Below are 23,490 nucleotides of genomic sequence, written 5' to 3'. Positions count from 1 at the left end.
AAGGTGATTTTGGTTGAACCAAAGTGCAGCATTGAAAGTGAAAAAGCCTACACATATACATCCTCACACCTTTTAAAACTAATTTCATGCATTTATCTACCATAATATAGTCTGTTTTCTAGAACAGTGTATTGCATATTCTTTAATTATATATATATATGCAATTCCTAAAATGCATTAAAAATACATTCTCTGTTTTGGTCTAAGTTTCATGGTCTGTACAGCATGGTATACCTTGCATATTATGATATTCTTATTGGAAAACAAAGACAAATTTTCTGTTAATAATTCAGAATAACAAATAAATCAGAAGTAAACCAATGGAAAACAAAATGAAAACAGAAATAGTTTAATTGCATAAACAAAAATAAAATAAATTAGAGGGATTGGTGGAAAGCAGTTTGTTTAACTTTGAGGACAGGGTGATGAGAAAAGAAGTACCCAGAACAAAAAATAACTGAAAGTTCCTCCAGGGAAAAAAGCTGCATAAATATGTCCAGAGGAGTGAGGGTCTGTTAGATTGAAAAAGAAAACAGCATGCAAAGGGATTCAGATCCCTTTACTTCTGTATGAAGTGACATACAGAATAATTCCATCTGGCATAGATACGAAAGACGTTTAAAACACATGTCACACCTACATCATAGCTATATAGACTAAGATGTAAAAAAAATTGTAAAAAGAATAAAACTGCCAGTAACAGGAAAGTAGTTGTGAAACGTTTGAAGTATGAAAGACAGAAGTCTGTTGGTAGGACAAAAACTAGGACTGATCAAATACACAGCCTCTCCAACCACTCAGGGAGATTGGCAAAATACAGCAAAGAACAGCACAGTCTGAAGGGTAAGAATTGCTAGAATGGAGTCAGCACTCTGAACAAATGCTGTTTGAAAGAAACAGTTAGGAACTGGCATACTTCCCAAATCAATAAATGCAGGTAACTCTAGGGCAGAGTATAATGGTCACGTAAGAGAATGTAAAATGCAGGTAATTTAGCACTGAAAACATAGCGCTGAATGCACAGATGTTTTAGATGCTCTACAGCTTTAGAAATTTTACCCACCAAATGCCAAGGCATACCTTTTAATCTATTATCACTCATCCAATAACGTACAGACCCAACTACATTATCCTTTCAGGAAAAAAGAAAAAAATCATGTTGTTATATAAAAAAGTAGAATAAATAATAAAGCCAGTAGAATTTGATGTAAAGACACTGTTGCCTTTGAGATGATTTGGGCTCAGACCTATAACAGTAGTTCTCTGTATATGAAGTTAAACCAAGTCTGAACAATTCCTTTCTTTGGGGCTGCTGACCTTGACTCAAATAACTTTAGAAGTAAAAAAATAAAAAATAATACTAATAAAATAAATAAATAAAAAAGAAAAACGCACCACTTAACCATAATCAGCGACATACGATGTGTATCAAACATACAATTCTCATTAAGGTAGTGTTAGGACCATATTTTGAATACATCACCAGGAGGCTGATTAACAACAACTGATGTAAAACTTAGAAGCATCAATAGATATTTGATCCTTTATTATAAACTATTTCCCATTATATTCAAGTATACTGTTTCCAGATACCAAGTACAACGTCCATTTCCTGTTAAGTAACACGTTTGTTAATCAGGAAAGGTGTTTGTTTTTCTTTTGTTTGTTTGTTTTAAATTGACAAATTCTAAACCAAAGAGTATTTTGAAGCTTACCCTAGTTCCTCCCTTCTTCCCTTATTGTCACTTACATGCCTGGAAGACCCAAGACACCATTCCATTTATACCTAAGGATGCAAAGATGCAGTGGCAGTGACCAAGAGCACAGAGGGAACAATGTGTCACCTTGTTCTAGGGTGAGCGGAGTACTACAGTGAGGTGCCAAATCAGGTGAGCACTCTACAGAGAAATGTTTTGAGGTAACTTTGAATAACTCATTAATTCATTCAACTTTTTTTTTCCCCCATTGATGCTTTTAAGTCATCCAAGGGTTGCTTTGAGATTTAATGATTTCTCTTTTTAATATAAAAGACTTTAGTAACAATGGTTGCTAAGGCAGTATTGATTTATCAATATTCTACTTCGATATATTAACACTCAACTATTTTTGCACAATTTTATACTATTACAGGCAAGTCCCCTTGAAGGAGACTAAAAGCGATCAAGACTTAGGATGATAAGAACAAAACAGAACTAAAAGGTTGGTCTCAAATCTCTGTGCAACTGGGAAGAGCTGCAGGACTTCTGCTGCGAGGCTGCCAACAAAGAGGGCAGATGAGGATGGTTCAAAATCTTCACTCGTAGCTTCATTAATGAGCTGTAGACCTCAGCCGGTTGCACAGACAACTGCACATTGTTGGGATGAAATTATTTTTTTTTTTTTTTTTTTATGATTTTAGGCAGAAGATGCTTGGTCAGTGCATACTCTGAGAAATTCATGGGACCTCACTTATATGAGATTTTTATTCCCCTTTCAAATTTGTTTGACATTTATCTATGAGTTTGAACAGAGCTGGACTTACAGAAACAAAGGATGATTAAGTAAGGTATTTGGTTTAGGAAAGGATGCCAAAACAAGTTAACAATGAAAGGGGAGGGAGGGACCAATTTACACAACTCAATATCATAAAGGACCTCCTGGATAGCTGAACTGAATCCGCTCTCTTTAACATCTATTTATATAATCTCTTTTGTTCATGTAAAAAGTGTTATCTAAATGAAGACACGTCCCATGGTTCTTAGTGAAAGATTCCTCTCAAATTTCACAAATTGTAATTTAACCAAAAAGGTAACTAATAAGAAAAATGGCAATACAGTTTGCTGGAGACAGTTACTTGATTTAACTAACTAATGTTCTAGGTGTTTTCCAAGACAGATTTACAGCTATCCCATTTAATGGTATACTGAAAAAGTAATGCAGAGACAAGCTTGTGGATGACCAAACAGAATCATGCCTTCAAAAGAATGCTGAGCTGGGAAACGTGAGAGGAAGTAACAGTTTCATTTTACAGTTGCATTTTGCCTACACCTGAATTAAACCAAATCAAAAAAGAGGATGCGCTTTCTGGGAAGTCCAAGCAAGACAGAATATTGAATCTGGTATTAATCAAATAACAAATGCTATCTTAAAGTCATTGTTACATATGAGAAGTCTAGGTTCAGAAAAGCAGCAAGTTGCTTCTTGAAGATAAAATGTAGAGAATTGTTATAATGGCTATGGGGCTTCAAAAAACTAATTAGGGCAGTAAAATGCTTTAACCTAGGACTGAGTCCATCTTGTAACTGTGTCTCCATGTAGCCTAACTGCACAGAAAAACTGCTGTAATTCAGACACCTACCTCTTTATTGAAGTTTTGTGACTATATGTAGTAATTTTAACATGCACACACTTAAAAACAATATTAAAGGGTATATTGAGAAGCATTTAAAATATGTTTTAGTTTTAAGACTGATGCCACTTCATTCTATTTTGCAATTAGAACTTTCTCCTAGGTAGACTATACAGAATACCCCAGATGTAGTATCATCACCATTATTTCTACTGCAAATGCAAAAAATAAAATGAAATTTTTAAAAAAGATCTAAGCAAAAGAGGAAGATTCAAAAATTTATGTGAATGTTTCATCTCAAAAAGCACATCTATTTCTATTTCCAGAACTTCATTTCAGCTTTTTTTTTAATCACTGTACTCTTCATTTCATTTATACTTTGGTAAATTAATAACCTAAAATGTCTATTACCACATATTAAACAGCATAGAAATAGATGGATTTGGCCTCTATGTCAAGGTTACATGAAACATGAATACTGAATTCAGTTCCTGGTTGAGGTTTAATTCTGTGCTGCTGAAGGAAGCTTGATTCCTGTTTTGTAAAGAGAACAGACATTTCAAGCCATTTCAGATATTACTTGCTACAAAGGTTTCTCTCTTTCCTTTTATAAATCTAAGCCTGTATACCCTAAAAAGAGATGAAGTACCCAGACTCGCCCTCTTCGTTTGTATGATACCACTGCACTTCCAGATAGCAGTGTAAATCTAATAAGCAATTTAAATAAAAGAGGTTGAAGTAAAAGAAGTTCAAAGGACACAAGGTAGAAATTGCTACAGTTTACCAACATCCCCTGCAAAGTGTTCTTACATAATTCTTTGCAGGGTTAAAATATCACTGGTATGCCAGAAAATTCAAAATCTTTTGCAAAAAATTGAGATAAGTTTTAATGAGACGGATTGCACTACATACTTCAACTGTTTCTTCACTCTTTTTTTTTTTTTTTTTTTTTTTTTTTAATGAAAATAAAAGCAGGAATTCCAGGACTTCCAACTTATTCCAGTACCTGCATTCAAACTGCAAGACAGATTTTAGAAGTTAGTATGCATTACAGATTTAGCATATTTACAGTGATTTCAAATCCTGAATTTGTTTTCCACTTGTAGATTTTTATTTTCTGATATTAGTTTAGAATGAATTCATAACACTAGTCACAACTGTAGTCCTCCTCTCCATTGTTTCCTTAAAGTAATCCCTGTAAGCGCCAACAAGAAAATAGCAAAAATAGCCAAGGGTAGATCAACAAAAAAAAATAGGTACAAGCCAACTCTGAGCTCAGTTCAAACCCCTGCACACTAATTTTCTATACAGAAGACAGCAAAGCTTCCTGCTAGCTGTGATTATATACATTTAATCCTATCAAACCACAGCTGATGACTATCTCAGTATCTCACACATGCATTTCTAAAGAGGACGAATACAGCTGAAAAAGTAAAAAAAATTAAAAGCTGGAAGAGACAGTCCCATTTATATTGATATCTTAAAACATTAAAGAAACACTTTTGTAGAAGACATTCATTCTTTAACTGGATATCTACTCCAGAACATTAGTATTGTACAAGCAAATTCAATATCCTACAGCTGCAAAAACCAAAAGTTCCTAAAAAAAACAGCTAGGTTATGGATGCCATTTGCATGCAGTTTTACATCCTGAGCTACTCAGACATGTTCTTCCCCCAAGCTTTACTTTAAAAAAATAAAAATAAATAAACAAAAACTATAGCAGAGTAATAGTAAAAGTAAGTACTGTTATTTCTGTACAACCATTTCTCTTAAACCATATCCATGAAATAATTAAAAATGAACAAAATGAACTTATTATATGCCAAGTACAGATTTCCAAGTATACCAAGATTTTATTGTTGAAGCAGCAACAGAAAAATAACATTTAAAATGAAGGTAAGGAACTCAGATATATTATGAGCAAATTTATTATAATAGTGCAGCATCACATAAAATACCATATTTGCCACTTCGCTGCCAATTCCACAAATACTTATGCACAGGTTACCTTTAGACACCCAAGTAGTTCCCTTGGGTTCAGTCAAAAAATTCTATGGTACCAGCACCTGGGACATATACTTTCCATCCTCTGCATGTCCATATAGAATGTTTTTCTCTCTGCGCTAGCCTTACTTAGAAAAAAAATAAAATCTTCCTTATGTTGCTTTCTATACAAGACTTAAATAAGAGAAATAATATTACATTTTAAGAAAAATTACTTTAAAAAAATATATATGCATATATACAGCAATGGCATTCTGTGCTTTGAAAAATTCAAACTATCCCAGGGCCAAAATAGGAGTTCAATATGACCGTGCACTAATGAGTTCATTTACATACGCCTTCAAAAATTTATTGTACCACAACTTCAAGTAAAAGTTAGTCCCAACAGATTTTAATGAAAACAATTTTCTTAGTGGATTCTGTCGTCTGTAATCCATCCGTTGCACAAAGAAGTTAAAAAATTTAGACTTGCATTTAAAAAAAACAAAAAAAAAACAAAAAAAAACACATTATGACAGATCAAAGCATTTCCCACCAACCAAAGGAATTGCTATCTAATATCATTTATTCGATTTAAGGTTTGGAGAAGTTTTATCCTTGCTTTGGACCAACAACTCCAGTGACAGGAGAGGTGCTTTGCCATTTGCCACTATACTTTAGGGGGTAGCTGGTCTGTCCGAGCAGACTTCTACTGTTTTTCAACACAATCAGGTAAAACGCTGAACTATACAAACACTTTAAAAAAAAAAAAAAAACTCTAAATTTTCTAACATTCTCAGGTATACAGAACTTGATACAATACAATGCTTACATCATGAATACATAAAACTGAGACATGCTTGAAATCTGGGCCAAGTTAAACTCAAACACCAAAACTCATAAGTAGTTTCTCTAAATAGAGAAAACATTTTACAAAACAAGAACCATATCACTTTAAAAACCTCTAGGAGTTTGAGTCTGGTCCTAAAAATCTCACTTGACTTGCTTTCTAACAAAAAACTAAATTTGAGACATTAAGTAATGTCTTGAATAAAACTGCCATTTAAGCACTCTCTTATGTGCCATTTGAAGGCAGAAGGCCAGAAACAGATTTACTGAAACAAAGTAGTTGCATAGCTCATCTGAGCACTTGGGCTTGGAAAAGCCAATACCAAGGGAACAAGCATCAGAAGAGACTATTGATTAATGCTGGCTTTGAATTATTTTTAATCTTTTTTTTTTTTTCAGTTAATCTTATTTTGTAACACATGCCAGTGGAGCATCAATAGCTTAAGAATTCTTTTCTTCAAAATCTTCACATATAATATAGGGATTTGTTTTATTAATACTCAAATTTGCTGTGGTTTTTCTACGTAAGACTGAGATGATTTTGTGGCAGGAATTGTAAAACAAAAGTCTACTCAAAAACAGATCTACAAAACTGAAAGTTTTGGAGGAAAACCAAGACACTTTATAGATTAGAAGGGTCTAGAGAAAATAGCCTAGCTAGTCCTGTAACTTAAAGGCAGAATAAGAAGCTTCTCCAAAGATGTGATTGCTCAAATGGCTCTTGAAAACAGGAATTTTATGAGCAAACATGTTTAGAAGATATTTCTCTAGGTTCCTTTGAATATAATTCCTTACCAAAAACCATAATATAAAATGGAGAATATTCTATTACCTGAATTTAGCATGGAGAAGAACAAAAAGTAAGTTTTAGCAAAAGGGTTTTATTGTTCCCCTTTTTCATCATCCTTCCTCACTTCTCTGGTGTGCATTCCCACAAGCACTTGAACATGCTGAGAGCTGAAGGGAAAAACCCTAGAGCAAGGACTAAATAATGAAAGTAAGTACTAAGAAACATCTGATTCCTATTTATGTTTATTCTTGGATGATAAGAATCAAGCATATCAGTGACAAATCTCAAAAGTAAAAATGAAGAAAAGAAAATTCATTCCTCTAGTTTGGCAGCACATCGAATAACTTAGGAGCTATTTTGTGTTAATAAGAATGTATTTCATGCCTAAAACTGATGTTAAACACAAATGAAAATCCTTTCTAAATACTACAACAACCATGTGCTTCAAATTAATGGTGCCTTATACCAGCTGTTACCGCCTCTGCGTAACAGCCTTCACCATGGAATACTTCACCTGTATCAAGTTAAGTATTTGCATAAATCTTTGCATGACTGGAGCTGTAGCCTTCATTAAATGCAAAATGGTAAACTTTTATACACTTACACTTAATGTTTTTGTAAACTAATCTATAAATTCATTATAGAGAGGGAAAATTGTCTGAGCTTTATGATAAAATGACTAACAATGACATTTCCTAAATCTTTTTGAAGAGCAGAGATAAAATAAATTGGGCTTTTGCTAGTACTGAACTGTATCCGTTGTGGTGTGTTTTTTTTTTTTGTTTGTTTGTTTGTTTTAAACAGAGCTGCATATATCCGTGCATACCCCATAATATGAGAATGTTTGTTTTAAAGGATCTTGTGTTTTTTGTTGTTTCTTCTCTCTTTATTTCTAGTTCAAATGAGAAAAGCTTTTCTTCCCTATGCTGTTGCCTATTTAGTACAGGGTGAAAAACAGTAATTACACATTTCCTATCGTTGTTCTTATCTTGTTTGCTATACGGCTGTTTTGGTAGTCTCATCTGTCATGTCTCGTCTTCCAACTAACATTTTCTCCTCTTCCTAAGCACATAATGTTAGCAGGTGAGTTGAGTAATTGGCCTTGGCTGCCTCCACAGTGAGAGGAGGGGAAAAGCTGCTGCAGTGTGTGACTTCTAGCGTGTGAGCTCTAGTATACATAGCAGCAGAGACAGGCCAGATCCCCTGGAGTTGCTCTATCTGTAATAGTATTGCTCCCTATATTCAGCTATGCTGTTGTTCTGTCTTCATTAAGTTTAGCACTATTTTGAAAACACCAGCTCTTACAGGTTAAAAAAAGGGTCACTTTTACCTAATTCACTACGTGCAATGAATGAAGGTACTGTCTTGATTAATATCAATGTCATTTGCACTTTCTACTGTTTACTAACTTTTATTAATATTTTTCAATGGCAAAATAAAGGAAAGTTGGTAAAGCTCTCTAGAGATTTTAGACATAGCCAAGAAAATAGCATGTTGAGCATACTGCAGTATGCAGTTCATACCAAGAAAGGTTAGGTTAGAGATAAAACTTGAATGCATGAGATAACTGGCAGTAACCATAAGAGGTTACCAAAGTCACTCAGAAAGAATGGGGATTTTGGAAAATCCAGGAAACATTACCAGGACCAGCATTCTTTTTTCCAATGATCATGGCTGGCTAATTCTTGGCAGGGTGCTTGAACTTTCAGTGGTAAGACATCTCAGATAGAGATTAGTTTTATATCATAAAAAACTATGCAAAATGCTAAAAGAAAGTTCCAAGGTTTTTCTTCAACTCCACCCCACCACCCCTCAAAATAAACTGTACATCATTCCAGTTAGGCTGCTTGCTCCCTTTATTTCTATTAAAGGGAAATAGAAGCATGCTCTTGTATTTCTGAAGTCATTAATGCCTGCACTTACTTTCAATTTGGTTTGTTTCTTTTTATAATCCCAGTTAAGTACAATGATCTTTATCTCCTTTACGGCGTAACAACAAGCTGCTGCTGCATAACAGTTTACATCTCAACAACTTAGGGGAACAGAGGGCCCTATTTGTCGGCCGGACCCTACCCGTAGGGAAGTCTGCTGTCTCCCTGGGGCCAGGGTCAGGGACGTTGCCAGGAAGCTTCCTAACCTGGTACGCCCCTCTGACTATTACCCCCTTTTGATAGTCCAGGCGGGCAGTGATAACATCAAAGAGAGAAGCCTCAAGGCTATCAAAAGGGACTTTAGGGGGCTGGGTCGGTTAGTGGATGGAGCGGGAGTGCAGGTGGTGTTTTCGTCCATCCCTATGGTGGCAGGGAGGAGTTCAGAGAGGACACGGAAAGCCCACCTGTTAAACACGTGGCTCCGGGGCTGGTGCCAACGCAGAAATCTTGGGTTTTTTGATCATGGGGCACTTTACTCAGCACCTGGCCTGATGGCCGCAGACGGGTCCCTATCTTTTAGGGGAAAAAGGATCCTGGGCCAGGAACTGGCAGGGCTCATTGAGAGGGCTTTAAACTAGGTAGGAAGGGGGATGGGACTGAGGCTAGGATTGTTGGGGCTGTGCCAGGGGGAACAAGGGCAAGGCCGGAGGATAAGGCAATGGCCCAGCTGAAGTGCATCTACACCAATGCACGCAGCATGGGTAACAAACAGGAGGAGCTGGAAGCCATCGTGCGGCAGGCAGGCTACGACTTGGTTGCCATCACGGAGACGTGGTGGGACCAGTCTCATGACTGGAGTGCTGCAATGCCTGGCTATAAGCTCTATAGAAGGGACAGGCAGCATAGAAGGGGTGGTGGTGTGGCTCTCTATATTAGAGAGTCTTTCGAGGTTGTAGAACTCGAGGTTGGGAATGACAAGGTCGAGTCCCTTTGGGTTAGGATCGGCAGGGACAACAAGGCTAGTGTCCTGGTCGGGGTCTGCTATAGACCGCTGAACCAGGATGAGGAGACGGATGAGGAATTCTACAGGCAGCTGACAGAGGTTGCAAAATCATCAGCTCTTGTACTCGTGGGGGACTTCAACTTCCCTGACATATCCTGGAAGCACAACACAGCCCTGAGAAAGCAGTCTAGGAGGTTTCTGGAGAGCGTGGAAGATAGCTTCCTGACGCAGCTGGTTAGTGAGCCTAGCAGGGGAGGTGCCCCGCTAGACCTTCTCTTCACAAACAGAGAAGGACTGGTGGAGGACGTGATCGTCGGGAGCTGTCTAGGGCAGAGTGACCACGCAATGGTGGAGTTCACTATTCTTGGCGAGGCCAGGAAGGGGACCAGTAAAACCGCTGTATTGGACTTTCGGAGGGCTGACTTTGAGCTGCTCAGGACACTGGTTGGTGGAGTCCCTTGGGAGGCGGTTCTGAAGGGCAGAGGGGTCCAGGAAGGCTGGGCGCTCTTCAAGAGGGAAGTCTTAATGGCGCAGGAACGGTCTGTTCCCACGTGCCCAAAGACGAGCTGGCGGGGAAGAAGACCGGCCTGGCTCAACAGAGAATTGTGGCTTGATCTTAGGAGGAAAAAGAGGGTTTATAAGCTTTGGAAAAGTGGGCAGGCCACTAAGGAGGACTTTAAAGAAGTAGCGAGGCTGTGCAGGGACAAAATTAGGAAGGCCAAAGCTCATCTGGAGCTCAATCTGGCTACTGCCGTTAAAGATAACAAAAAACGTTTCTATAAATACATCAACACAAAAAGGAGGACTAAGGAGAATCTCCATCCTTTACTGGATGCGGGGGGAAACTTAGTTACAAGAGATGAGGAAAAGGCGGAGGTGCTCAATGCCTTCTTTGCCTCAGTCTTTAGCGGCAATACCGGATGTTCTCTGGATACCCAGTACCCTGAGCTGGTGGAAGGGGATGGGGAGCAGGATGTGGCCCTCATTATCCATGAAGAACTGGTTGGTGACCTACTACGGCACTTAGATGTGCACAAGTCGATGGGGCCGGATGGGATCCACCCAAGGGTACTGAGGGAACTGGCAGAGGAGCTGGCCAAGCCACTGTCCATCATTTATCAACAGTCCTGGCTATCGGGGGAGGTCCCAATCGACTGGCGGCTAGCAAACGTGACGCCCATCTACAAGAAGGGCCGGAGGGCAGACCCAGGAAACTACAGGCCTGTCAGTTTGACCTCAGTGCCAGGAAAGCTCATGGAGCAGATCCTCCTGAGAGTCATCATGCAGCACTTGAAGGGGAAGCAGGCGATCAGGCCCAGTCAGCATGGCTTTATGAAAGGCAGGTCATGCCTGACGAACCTGATCTCCTTCTATGACAGAGTGACGCGCTGGGTGGATGAGGGAAAGGCTGTGGATGTGGTCTACCTTGACTTCAGCAAGGCTTTTGACACCGTCTCCCACAGCATTCTCCTCAAGAAACTGGCTGCTCTTGGCTTGGACTGGCGCACGCTTCGTTGGGTTAGAAACTGGCTGGATAGCCGGGCCCAAAGAGTCGTGGTGAATGGAGCCAAGTCCAGTTGGAGGCCAGTCACTAGTGGCGTCCCCCAGGGCTCGGTGCTGGGGCCGGTCCTCTTTAATATCTTCATCGATGATCTGGACGAGGGCATCGAGTGCACCCTCAGTAAGTTCGCAGATGACACCAAGTTAGGTGCGTGTGTCGATCTGCTTGAGGGTAGGAAAGCTCTGCAGGAGGATCTGGATAGGCTGGACCGATGGGCTGAGGTCAACTGCATGAAGTTTAACAAGGCCAAGTGCCGGGTCCTGCACCTGGGGCGCAATAACCCCAAGCAGAGCTACAGGCTGGGAGAGGAATGGTTGGAAAGCTGCCAGGCAGAGAAGGACCTGGGAGTGATGGTGGACAGTCGGCTGAATATGAGCCAGCAGTGTGCTCAGGTGGCCAAGAAGGCCAACGGCATCCTGGCTTGTATTAGGAACAGCGTGACCAGCAGGGCTAGGGAGGTGATCGTCCCCCTGTACTCAGCTCTGGTGAGGCCGCACCTCGAGTACTGTGTTCAGTTTTGGGCCCCTCGCTACAAGAAGGACATCGAGGTGCTTGAGCGGGTGCAGAGAAGGGCGACGAAGCTGGTGAGGGGCCTGGAGAACAAGTCCTACGAGGAGCGGCTGAGGGAGCTGGGCTTGTTCAGCCTGGAGAAGAGGAGGCTCAGGGGTGACCTTATCGCTCTTTTTAGGTACCTCAAGGGAGGCTGTAGCGAGGTGGGGGTTGGCCTGTTCTCCCACGTGCCTGGTGACAGGACGAGGGGGAATGGGCTTAAGTTGAGCCAGGGGAGTTTTAGGTTAGATGTTAGGAAGAACTTCTTTACAGAAAGGGTTGTGAGGCATTGGAACAGGCTGCCCAGGGAAGTGGTGGAGTCACCATCCCTGGAAGTCTTCAAAAGACGCTTAGATGTAGAGCTTAGGGATATGGTTTAGTGGAGGGCTGTTAGCGTTAGGTTGGAGGTTGGACTCGATGACCTTGAGGTCTCTTCCAACCTAGAAAATTCTGTGTGATTCTGTGATTCTGTGAACTTCAGTGTTCTGCTCAGCCTTAACAATCTCTAGCATAGTTAAGGCCTGGAAAAATGTCTATAATGCAGTATGCCTTCTTTTTCCCCCTGAACAGAGTTGCTAATACAAATATTGCATGTGGATCATTCAGTGCATCTTTAATACTTAATTTGACGTCCTTACCAGAGGTAATTTAATGGAAGGTGGCTTCACCTAAAGAAGAGAACACCTAGAATGATCCACTATTTAATTTGGAAAAAAAAAAAAAAATCTTTCCAAAAGGAAATGGGAACTTCATGATTTAGCCTCTGCTAAGAATTTAAGTCTTATAATAATTCCATCTATTCAAAGTTTCAATTACAACAATAATATTGCTCATGGCAATACTTTGCTACATGTATGTGGAAAAATTTGTTAACCAAATTAAGAGCAACAACACTCCAATGGTTTAAATAAAGCACTAAATAAATCTTGCAGAAAATTGGTACAAAACCCACAGATGCAACACTTCTGGTAAAAATAGGAATATTTAACATACATTGCTAATATCATATTTTCAGTTTAAGGCTCTAGCTTTGCATAGAGTTATCCTTTACACTACAACATACACTGTTGTGTTTTGTTTTGTTTTGTTTTGTTTTTTCCTAGTGCTTTTCAGCAAGTTTTCTTTACGGTATTTCAAATCAGCTGTTGAATGCATGTATTCTCATTTGGGAACACTTTCAACCATTTTTGTGATATCTTCTAGGAAGTGTTTTACTGCTTATGTTTCAGCTGCTATAACAGAAAACCTGAGACTAAATAACTGAGGCCACAAAAGCATTAGGAAATTCTTCTAACTCACAGATGTTCAACTGCAGGATTTGTATCCAAAAATGGCAGATATATGAATTCTTTGTTCCAACACCCTTAGACCCAATCACTAAGACCACAATAGAAGATTAATAAATAAATTACCAGAGCAGCAGATACAGCTTTACTACAATGAGGAGTATAAGTTCTTAAATACTAAGCAGCAGCTTGGCTTTATAGATAGGCCTGTTAGATATTTGCTCTACTATTTAGTATCACAAAGCTCATCTTAGCAAATATATTTTCTATATAACATACATTAAAATATATTTTTATTATACTTTAATGGGACTGTTATAGGAAATGGCACTAGCATCTTAAAAGTTGCAGTTTATAAATAATTTATGCCATATAAATCTAAAGGTAAAACTGCAGAAAAACAGAATGGCTGCAACAATGCTGTTACTTCAGTTCAAATTTCTCTTTGGTGGTACGTACTTGGCATACATACATACGGAACATTTCCAAATACATGGAAAAGCATCCTCTTTTCTATTTTGGTAAAATTTACAGGAAATATCATTATAACATAATGTACAGATTATGACAAACTACACTGCTCTGCAGTTCCTTCAAAATGTCACAAGTATCCATGACTGAATGCATCTTCATAACATTTAAGAGGTTAAAACATTTAGATAAAAGTGTTCATCTTAGAAGTGCAAGAAATTTCACTTCTGAATTTTTTGTGCATATATCTTTTCCTGAAGAACATTATCCTTCAGAATTATTTTTTATAGTAAGTGCTTATATCATATATATTAACTATGCTGATGATAGCCTCCTTTCCTTACCCACCTGCCTCCCCGCAAGTGTGGAAGACAACAAATAACTTCGTGTAACTCTTATGCTCAATAAAAATCATCTAGTACCAATTTACAACCTTGAACTCCCCCTGCCTCTCCCCCAACACGCACATGGAGTGTGCCTGGATACCTGGAGACCTTTTCTGCAACTACTTTCAAGCAAGTTTAAACAGTAATTGAAAAAGATTTTAGGAGAAACTAACTACTTATTTCAGTAATTTAACAAACTTCTGGTATACATGTTAGCATAAATCCAATTTATTAGTACCATACTACCTAAGTGATCTGAAATTAATCTGACTTTCTTAAAATCAAGTCATATAATATTAAAATCCTCGGATTAATAAACGTAACAACATTTGTCACTTTCACTGTACTCTACAATTTTCTTGTACTCTTGACCAACATGTAAACAACTCTCAGTATAAAAAGTAGGATTTCAAACTCCCAAACCCGCTAGTACTAGTAAATGAAGCATATGTTTAGCTACAAAAAAAATTACTCTGCTAGAATTACCTTTCTGAAATAAGTCAAATAAAAACATAACAAAAAGTGGATTTTGACATTTTATATTTTGTTGAATACCATTACTGCACAGGCAATCACTGTCTCTTACATATAAATTAACAGCCTACCATCTGTCAAGTGTTCAGATAATCACAGGGTTTAATGCACAATATGGTTATTAGAATGTGACCTGACAAAAGAAGGAGAATGCAACCTAATTTGGACAACGAAATCTATGATCTCACTTGCAAATGACAGTTTGACAAGCTATTATTCTGCATTTTGGCTTCTACAGTAAAAGCAATTTTACGCATACGTAATTCTATTAGTCATACAGCCAACTGCCTGTGGAAGATTACTTCAAACTATAAAATTTGCTTGGTCATTCAGGATTTTGAACTTAATTCTTACACAAATATTTGCAACATGAATAGGAGTTTAATGATCTGTACATACGCACCTAGGAATAAAATACAAATCACTAGGCAAAAATAATCCTCTGTGATGCTACCATTAACTGTAACTACAGACTTCCCCTGTGAATTTTCAAGTAAGCATGCAAAAAGTCATTAAATCCATTAATTACCTATATATCAACTGATGTCTGCTTTTTCAAAAGTATAAGCATACAGGACAGCTCTGTATGGAATCTGTTTCCCATCTTTGGTATCTGCTAATGAGCACCATTAATGATTATTTTTATTCAAAATAATACTTACATTCCACTTTTATGGCATATTCCATGTGCAATACCTTGTTTTTGCCAAGGTAAAGATTAATGACAGTTGTTTCTACTCAAGACTACTAAAAAATCCTATTATTCTCTACTAAAAGAAAACTGTAACCTGGCAAGCCTCATGCGCCCACGGCTCCCACATTTTTCAAAGCCTCAACTGCATTGTTAATGCTCCAATAAAATATATTTCCAAAGGATATACTCTAAAGATTACTTCAAAGCGTAAAATAAATGCTTGCAAAAGATGAAGTTATGTCTTCAGAAAAAAAGAAAAAGCATTCTAAGACGGTGACAAAACAAAAGAGTTCGACATAAGCTGTTACATTACCTGCAGGACTTCAGTAGGATAATAACTATGTAATTAGTAAAACCATCAAGTGAGTAAATCTTATTTCTTTATTTTTGACTCCACTGAGCCTCTATTCTTTTAACTTTCATTTTTTCTTTAGTTATGACAAATTCTATGTTTTTATACCATGTTGGCTTGGTGCATTTGTGAGTCAGTGAACCTCTGCAGCAGAGAATCATGCGATCAGCCTGACACCATCAAACACATGGACATGAAATTTAAGAATAATGTGATGGAATGATCACAAAAATCTCCAGAAGGAGGTGGAAAAAAAATTAAAAATCAGATCATGGTTTACGCGAGGCCTATCAGCACTTCAGCATACTTACAGCTATATAAAACAGAGGTTACCAGACAAGAGTCTGCTATTCAGATTACCAGAAAAGAGAAATAAGAAAAATAAGAGCAAACCACAAGGAAGAAACATTTAGGAACTGAATCATTTAGATTCAGTTTTACATATTGTAAAAATTAAAAAAAAAAAAAAAAAAAAAATCCCTATTAAATGACAGAAGATATCAGTTGTACAACAAAAACATCACAAACTAGCATTTTCCAAAGCACCTGAGTGACCTATGAGCCACATCCTTGTTTTGAAGATCCCACAATCTAATTAACATGCAGGACACCAGGCTCTCAAATACCTTATAATGCACATGGTAGGATTTATAAAACATACTTAGCTGCGTCATCAGAACCTGTAATTGCTTTGTGAAACTGGCTTCTGTGTACTGATGAGCCTTCATGTAGCTCATGGGGAAGTTACTCTGTGATAAAGGTGAGAATAATCATTACACAGACAACTAATTCTCTGGAAGTCTCTTAGTGTGTAGTAAGCGCAAGGTGGTACATCAAACAAAAGCATCTTAGATTAGTGTGAACTACAAATGTTTACCTAGGGAATGACTGTAGAGAAACCACTAAGCAGTAAATTCAGTCGAATTCAAATTCATTGAATTCACGGGGTGAAAAAAGCATTAACCTTACTGAAAGTCAAGCCTCTTGCAAAACTTGGATTTAGGTTCTCCAGTCAGTTGGGTACATCTGAAAAAATTACCCTTAAATTTAACCACTCAGAACATTATCCCTTACAGTAACTGACAACTTCTAACTGACTTACTGACTTCAGGCTTTTCCTAGAAAACATTGCATGTCAAATCCAGATTATGAAAGTTAGAGAATTACACAGAACTGTATTTGCCTAGTTAATAGCTATTAAGGGCTATATTCAGGGCAGGCTTGAAGTGAGACTAACAGAGAAGTTAACCTTCTGTGATGGCTGCTAATTGCCAGCTACTCCAGTGATTGCGGAAGCAGATCTCTGTGACCACAGCTGCTAAGTGACACCCGGTCAGCTTTACTGCTGTACATGGCACTTCAAACAGAACAGAGTTGGTCAGCCTTAAATAATGGTGCCAGTGATGATTTCAAGTTACAATATCTGTAGCAAGCTGTGAAAATAACTTGGCCCCATCAGGATGTTCTAGAAGCTCCGCATCTCACTTCGGGCAAAATGCTTCTGAATACAGCCTCTGCTGCACTTTTAGAATTTACAGCTTGTGCTGGCAGAAGTAGGGCTGGAAAACAAAGACTTCTGAGTCAAAGCCTGCCAGAGTGGTGAAAGGAAAGCTTCCCACAGATGGTGTGGCTCTCAGGTGGAAGAACAGAACAGCGGGGCTTGCCAAAGGTGGTTTACAGCAGACAGGTAATTTGCCTGGCTCTGAACAGTCAATTCTACTGAATTGCAAGGGACCTCCTCCAGCACCACCACCAGACCAGCTGCTTACGAAAGCACCAGCATGGGACAGGCTGCACACTTCAAGAGGGACCAGCACAAAATCTGAAAGCATGCTGATGATGCAGTAACACCTTCCAGCATCCTCTGCTCGGAGCTGACAAAGAATCTCTCTATGTATACTAAACATATCTCCTCTTCTTTTCTGCGTAAAGACAGAACTATTAACAGAGTTCTGTGCGTGAAATTCTATGGATAAAGCCTAGTCATTTATTTTCTTGTATCTGTACATCCCCATGAAGAAATTATACAAAGGAAAGGGGGGAAAAGGTGTATGAAAACACCTTAAAATCCACTGTTTTCAGGGTGTAATTTTTACTCCTTAAATCCTGAAAATGAGGCTAAGAAAAAAAAAAAAAAAAAAAAAAAAAGTATAGGCTTCTAGAATACTGTTTTCACAAACTTTTTTTCCTCTCCCCAAGATAGAATACATTTACAGATGTTGTGTGTTAGGTTTGCCACTTCTTTTCTAAACAACTGGCACACATCAAAATGCATTTTGTTTACCTACAGAAAAGTTTCATTCTGAAGATTCAGTGCATCATATTTTGAGTTTCTTTTGCTCAAGGAGGAAAAAGTGACTTCATGGGAAGCTGATCAAACTTTTGCATTTTAGGGCTAATTTGCAAGTTCTCTGGCCTATGCTGTTAGAAAAGGCATTTATATAACCATGATTCACCCCTCTCACCTGTCTTCCTTATTCTCTCATGGGAACATGAAATTAAATACATAACTATCAGCTTTTAAATAGTCAGAAAGACAAAGCGGCTTTTCTAACCAAAACATTTAAAATAATTTCTCACCAAGTCAAGGGAAGGGAAAGATGAAGATTGATGTCTGATTATTCCAAATCAGCCAAAATGCAAGAGAAGGAGCTCACCTAAAGTAGCCTATTACAGTTACCTAAACAAATGGCAATGAGAATAGCTTCATACGTTGTGTAAGGAATATACTGTAGGTGAAAGGAAGAAAAAAAAAAAAAACAAAAAACAAAACAAAAAAAAAAAAAAACAGAACTTTAAAAGGAGTAACTTTTGTAATCAAAGAAGCTCATACTTTTCACTTCTTTTTAGAATATTCTGGCATTAGCACTGCCTGTACATTTGCTTCTCTATAATAATTTCATTGCTAACAAGATCAGAGGAAATGATTTATTCCACCCCCAGTCTTCCTACATTTGTACGTCATCCTATGGGACATTGGCTTTCTGAATTGCTTTTGGCCATCTGATATTATATTACTGCAGCCTTCCTCAGAAGGAGCCAGAAAAAAAAAAAATCAAAATAATTACATTAATTCTGGGAATCAAAGCTTATTGACTTTCCCTTGAGCTATAATACCAAAAAGCCAGTTACAGAAGTTGCCAACTTATTTAATGATACCACCAACTCCTCCCTGAACTCATCAAAATATCTCTGAAAACATTCTCAAAAACATTTTTGATGTATAGCAATACATTATTAACTCTAGTTCATCTCAGTGCTGAAGATATTAACTATATTGGCCTCTGTTCCTTCCACCTGTTTGTGTCTAGCATAACACTGAAAAACATTGTCATTGCAAGGAAAAAACCTTCAAGGGTGCTCTGAATTGTCACATTCACAAGCAAACCAACATCTCATTTTCACATTCCAAGTACATCTTATTTATTCCATAAAACTCATTAAAAGCTTTTATTAGAATACAGCTCTAATAAAAATAAGCATCCTATACCCACACAGTAGTTTATTCTGAGAACATAAATTTGTAACATATTCTGCTGTATGAATGCTGCACTGGGCGCAATACCTATGTACCATTGCCATTTTTTAGGGATCAGTCTGAGTGAGCACTACCACACACAAAAAAGGGCTACTTACACACGTATTTGTCCCAAAAATTCTCTTTGAAACTGTTGATACTTCTTTCCCAGATGTCTTCCTTTAGAGAGGAGACTTCCTTCCCCAACCCTTTTTCACCTACAGCAATAGTGTCGATAGCATTGGTTTAGAAGCAGGTATTCAGCAATAAGCCTTTGTTGTTGTTATTAGTATTCAAAAAGATAAGAAAAGGACAAATCCTTCTTAGGTTCTTTCAGTGTTGCCCAGACTTGGAAGTCAGCAAAGACTTTCCTGCCAAAAATCTAGCTTGTAAAACTAGCAATAATAATAATAATAATAATAAAGAAAAAAAAAAAGTACCAATGTAGTAAAAAATAATAAAAATGGAAGTGAGATTTTGTTTGCACCCTGACTCCTAAATAGTGAAAACATTTTAATAAAGCTCCAGAATGTATTCAGTATTATCTGATATAGACCTGAATTCTTACCAATCTTTCAAACAAAAGGTATTTACCTTCAGTTAGTATTGACTTGCAGCTTCATTTCAAGAAGTGCAAATAAACCTGAAGTGAAAATAAAAACTATAAACAAGTTAAGATAGAAATGCTGCTTTATGTTGAAGGAATTTAAGTGTATTCTAAAAAACACTGAAATAGTCTGGCATGACTTACTGGTTTAAGAGTAAAAAGAAAAAAAAATCTCCTCCAAAACCCAAATAAAAGAAGGTTGGACTTGATTTGTTTGTACAAATTTATGTCCACAATTTGGCATATTTAACTAAAATAAATGTTTGTAAAACCTGACTTAAGTTAAATAAAATATATTCATAGGCTGAGTAAAATAATGGTAATATAAACATGTTATTTTAGGGTAATAAAAATAAGCATATTTACCTATATTTTATATCACAGGTGAATTAGGGTAGGAATTTATACTCCTTCATGCAGAGTACCAAACACTGAGATTAGGAAAAAGAAGACTCAATTAGCTACCGCAGCTTCCTAGTTCTAACCATTAGAAACAGAACATTTGAGAGGTAAAAGACTATGACATTTCAAAACAAGGACATGGCAAAAAGCCATCCTCTCCTTTTAGCACTAAATCCAAGTTGGAGTTTCTTAGCAATGAAGCCACTCCTAAACACTCAGCCTCACAGCTCAGTTTGCCTCCGGTAGCTCCTCTGGGCAAGGAGGGACAGCTACCAGACAGGGTCTTCTGGGAGAGCAGCTGGAACAAACTGTTTAGCTTCTATTTTCTTTGCTGGTCTGTCTATTGAGAAAATTAGCATAGATTCCAACAAACTCTCCTTTCATTTGAAAACATAGTGGGAGGACAGTAGTTTGAGACACAAAAATCTGGTGTAGGCTTAAAGATGCTAATAGGAGATTTTCAGAAAAATGTTTAAAGAAAAATAATTTATTAGAGAGCTGCATTGCAGTAGAGTTATACAGCAGTCACTGAATTATTAGGGATAACAAAATACTGCAACTTTGATCTAAATGGTTATAATTTTCTATTTTTAAACTGAAATACTATAACTTACTATACTGCAGCAGTATGATTATTTAGATATTAAAATTTGTCATTGTACAAAAATGGCATTACTCATAGCTAGAATGGATAAGCAGGAATAATGGTGAAGCAGCATAGAAGTAAGGAAAATTACAATTAATATATAAATTGGAATTCTCATTGAATTAAGTCAGCTTTTTATGTTGACAGTATATAGCGTAAGAGACAAAATTAGAATATTTATTTAATTTCTACTAAGAGTTCAAAACTGCAATTTCAGAAGTGCTTGATAAAGAATGTCCTTTTTGAAAATTGATTTGCATTAACCTCTTGACAGTCTACCTAATTGAATTAGTTTAAAGGGTGTCTAACATCTGCAGTGACATGTGCTATCTCTGTTCCATTCCTAACAGAATTCCCTTGCTGGGTTGATGATGTATTTCAGTGGCTATTCCTTCAGGAATATTTTAAATGTAAAAAATAAAAGAATAATAATTTTGAAAGTAAAAAAAAAAAAAAAAAGTTAAAAAAAAAAATCATGCTGAAGAGGGGAGGCATAGTTGAAGGAAACAAGTCCCTCCTTAAATGAAAAGTTTATTTTCTCATACTAAATGGCAAATAACGGCCCTGCAATGCCCAGGATTTTGACTCCAGATTTGGATTTGGATCTGTTTAAATGACAACTGAATGCTTTCACACATCATCTTCATCTTTATCCTGTGGTAAAGAGGGGCTTGAATGTGTCAGGTTTCCCTATAAAATATTTAAAGCCCTTTGCTAACCCTTAGCATCAGAACAGGTTCCTGGTGACTTCAGTACTCTCCAACTGGCTTTGTGAGCCCTTAAATAAGCAATTTCCTGATAACATATTTCAGTCTTGCTGCTATCACACAATATTACCTAAATTACATTAATACACTTACCTTTTTAATAGGAAAATGTGTACAGCAGTTTCTATTGGATGAAGCCTTGATAATACAGGTTTCATAAGTGGACACACAAAATTACAACTACTGTGTTATTTCTTCAACTACCTTATTAAACACAAACAATTCCTTTACAAAATATTCAATATGCTGGTGCTAAGAGCATACTCTTTTGCAGTGTCAGTGGTACAACCTAATCAGACCAAGGTGTTTTGCTGCTGATCTTTAAGTGTTTAAAAAAAAAAAAAAAAAAAAAAAAAAAGTCAGAAGATTTAACTATTTAACTGAGTGATTATAGTTTAATCTCTTGCCAACTATGAGTAAGAGGAATCCCTTTAATTGTAATCTGCACATCTTTTTGCCCAGAAGCTAGAGCTTCAAGAGATATGGTATAAAGAATTCTGTTGCACGTAATACTTTCACCAGGAAATCAGGCATGACTGATGGACTGTCAACTGAAATGGTTTTGGTTTGAGTTTTCTTTTGTTGTTTTGGGGCATGTTTTTGTTGTTTTTGTTGTTGTTTTGGTTTTGTTTTTCTTTCTTAAGAATTGCTAACATTTGAAAGAAAAATTATTTTAACTTAAGAATTACCTGACTTATTTCAATCACCTTTCATAACAGAATGATTCAACATCTGGTTAGATTCGGAATTTCAACTTTACAACTAAGTAGTTGTAAATTAATTTTTTTTATGAGGAAAGCAAGACTTGTTAATAAGACACAAGGTACCAGCTACACATCTGTAATACTTGAGGAAAACATTATTATTTAATTTCTCTTTGTAAATTAACCTGATTACAGGTTCATAGCATCAGTAAGCCACCTTCAGGAAAGTAAACCACCTTCAGGATGTTTCCAACAAATAACAGTTCACGAAGGTTAACTGCTTTGTTTCACTTAGAAAAAACACCCCTGATTACAACAAATTTCCATTTTACCCAAGAAATACTAGTATAACGATGACTAATAACTAATCCTGAGACAGCTGCAAATTTCTAATATCCTTTGAACCTCCTATATCATAAAGAAGTGTTATGGAATCGAAAACTTGGTAAAAGTTCACATTTCAGGTTGTATGAAGCCACTGCAGCTTAGCCATACCATGATATATAGAATTTTAACACCATATGATGCAGTCACCTGGAAAACACATTACCACTGCTGTTACCTCACTCTCCATCCATACTTAAATTCTAACATAAATTTGGCAGCTACTATGTAGAAAACTTTTCAAGTTAGAAATCAATGTGGCATACAGGCTGAAAGGTGTAATCCTAATTTTCAAGGTGTGGAAAACAATCTTCAAAAGCTTGGAGGACAATGCCTGATAAACTCATGCAGTAAATACACTGGCAAAGATGAGGAATCAGAAAATCCTTCCAAACACTGCTTCTGTACCAACATTCAGAAATAAGAAAAAAAAATCCCTCATATAAGAGGATAAAACCGACCAGTTTGCACGGATTTATTTTTTTTAAATCACACTATGTATTTAAAATCACTATGATGTATGTGAAATATAAAGAAATATTTCTACAAATTTTATATACCTATATTCCATACTTGGTAAAAATCCTTTTCCTGTTCAGTAAAGGAACAACATGCATAATATTACTATTGTCCTTCACAAAAAGACATTTTTCCATGCTATCTGCAACTGAGGAAGTGACTCAGAACTCACCAGTCCTGATTTGTGAACAAGGAATTAAAATTTATGTGACTGCAATATCACCTTGGCTGTATCTGAAATCTTTAAGACAACATGACATAGGAGAACAATTATAAAAACTAGT

General features: G+C 37.1%; 1 protein-coding gene across 6 annotated transcripts in view; it reads right to left on the bottom strand.

Moving 5' to 3' along the window:
- FHIT (fragile histidine triad diadenosine triphosphatase) overlaps nucleotides 1–23,490 on the bottom strand; it is a 565,148-nt gene that overhangs the window by 518,296 nt on the left and 23,362 nt on the right. For 2 of the 6 annotated variants that reach the window (XR_014696330.1, XM_084530545.1), the window contains exon 1: nucleotides 6,996–7,153. The exons of 1 other annotated variant lie outside the window; for it this stretch is intronic. The gene's annotated coding sequence lies outside the window, so the exon portion shown is untranslated. Of the gene's footprint in view, nucleotides 1–6,995; nucleotides 7,264–23,490 lie in introns of those variants that run through there. 3 more of the 6 variants (XM_084530543.1, XM_084530546.1, XM_084530547.1) reach the window with 3 other exon arrangements.

This window comes from Aythya ferina (genome assembly GCF_964211825.1).
Source record: "Aythya ferina genome assembly, chromosome: 10".
NCBI lineage: Eukaryota > Metazoa > Chordata > Aves > Anseriformes > Anatidae > Aythya > Aythya ferina.
The sequence above is the reverse complement of the archived record's forward strand: the minus strand, read 5'-3'. Positions and strand labels throughout refer to the sequence as shown.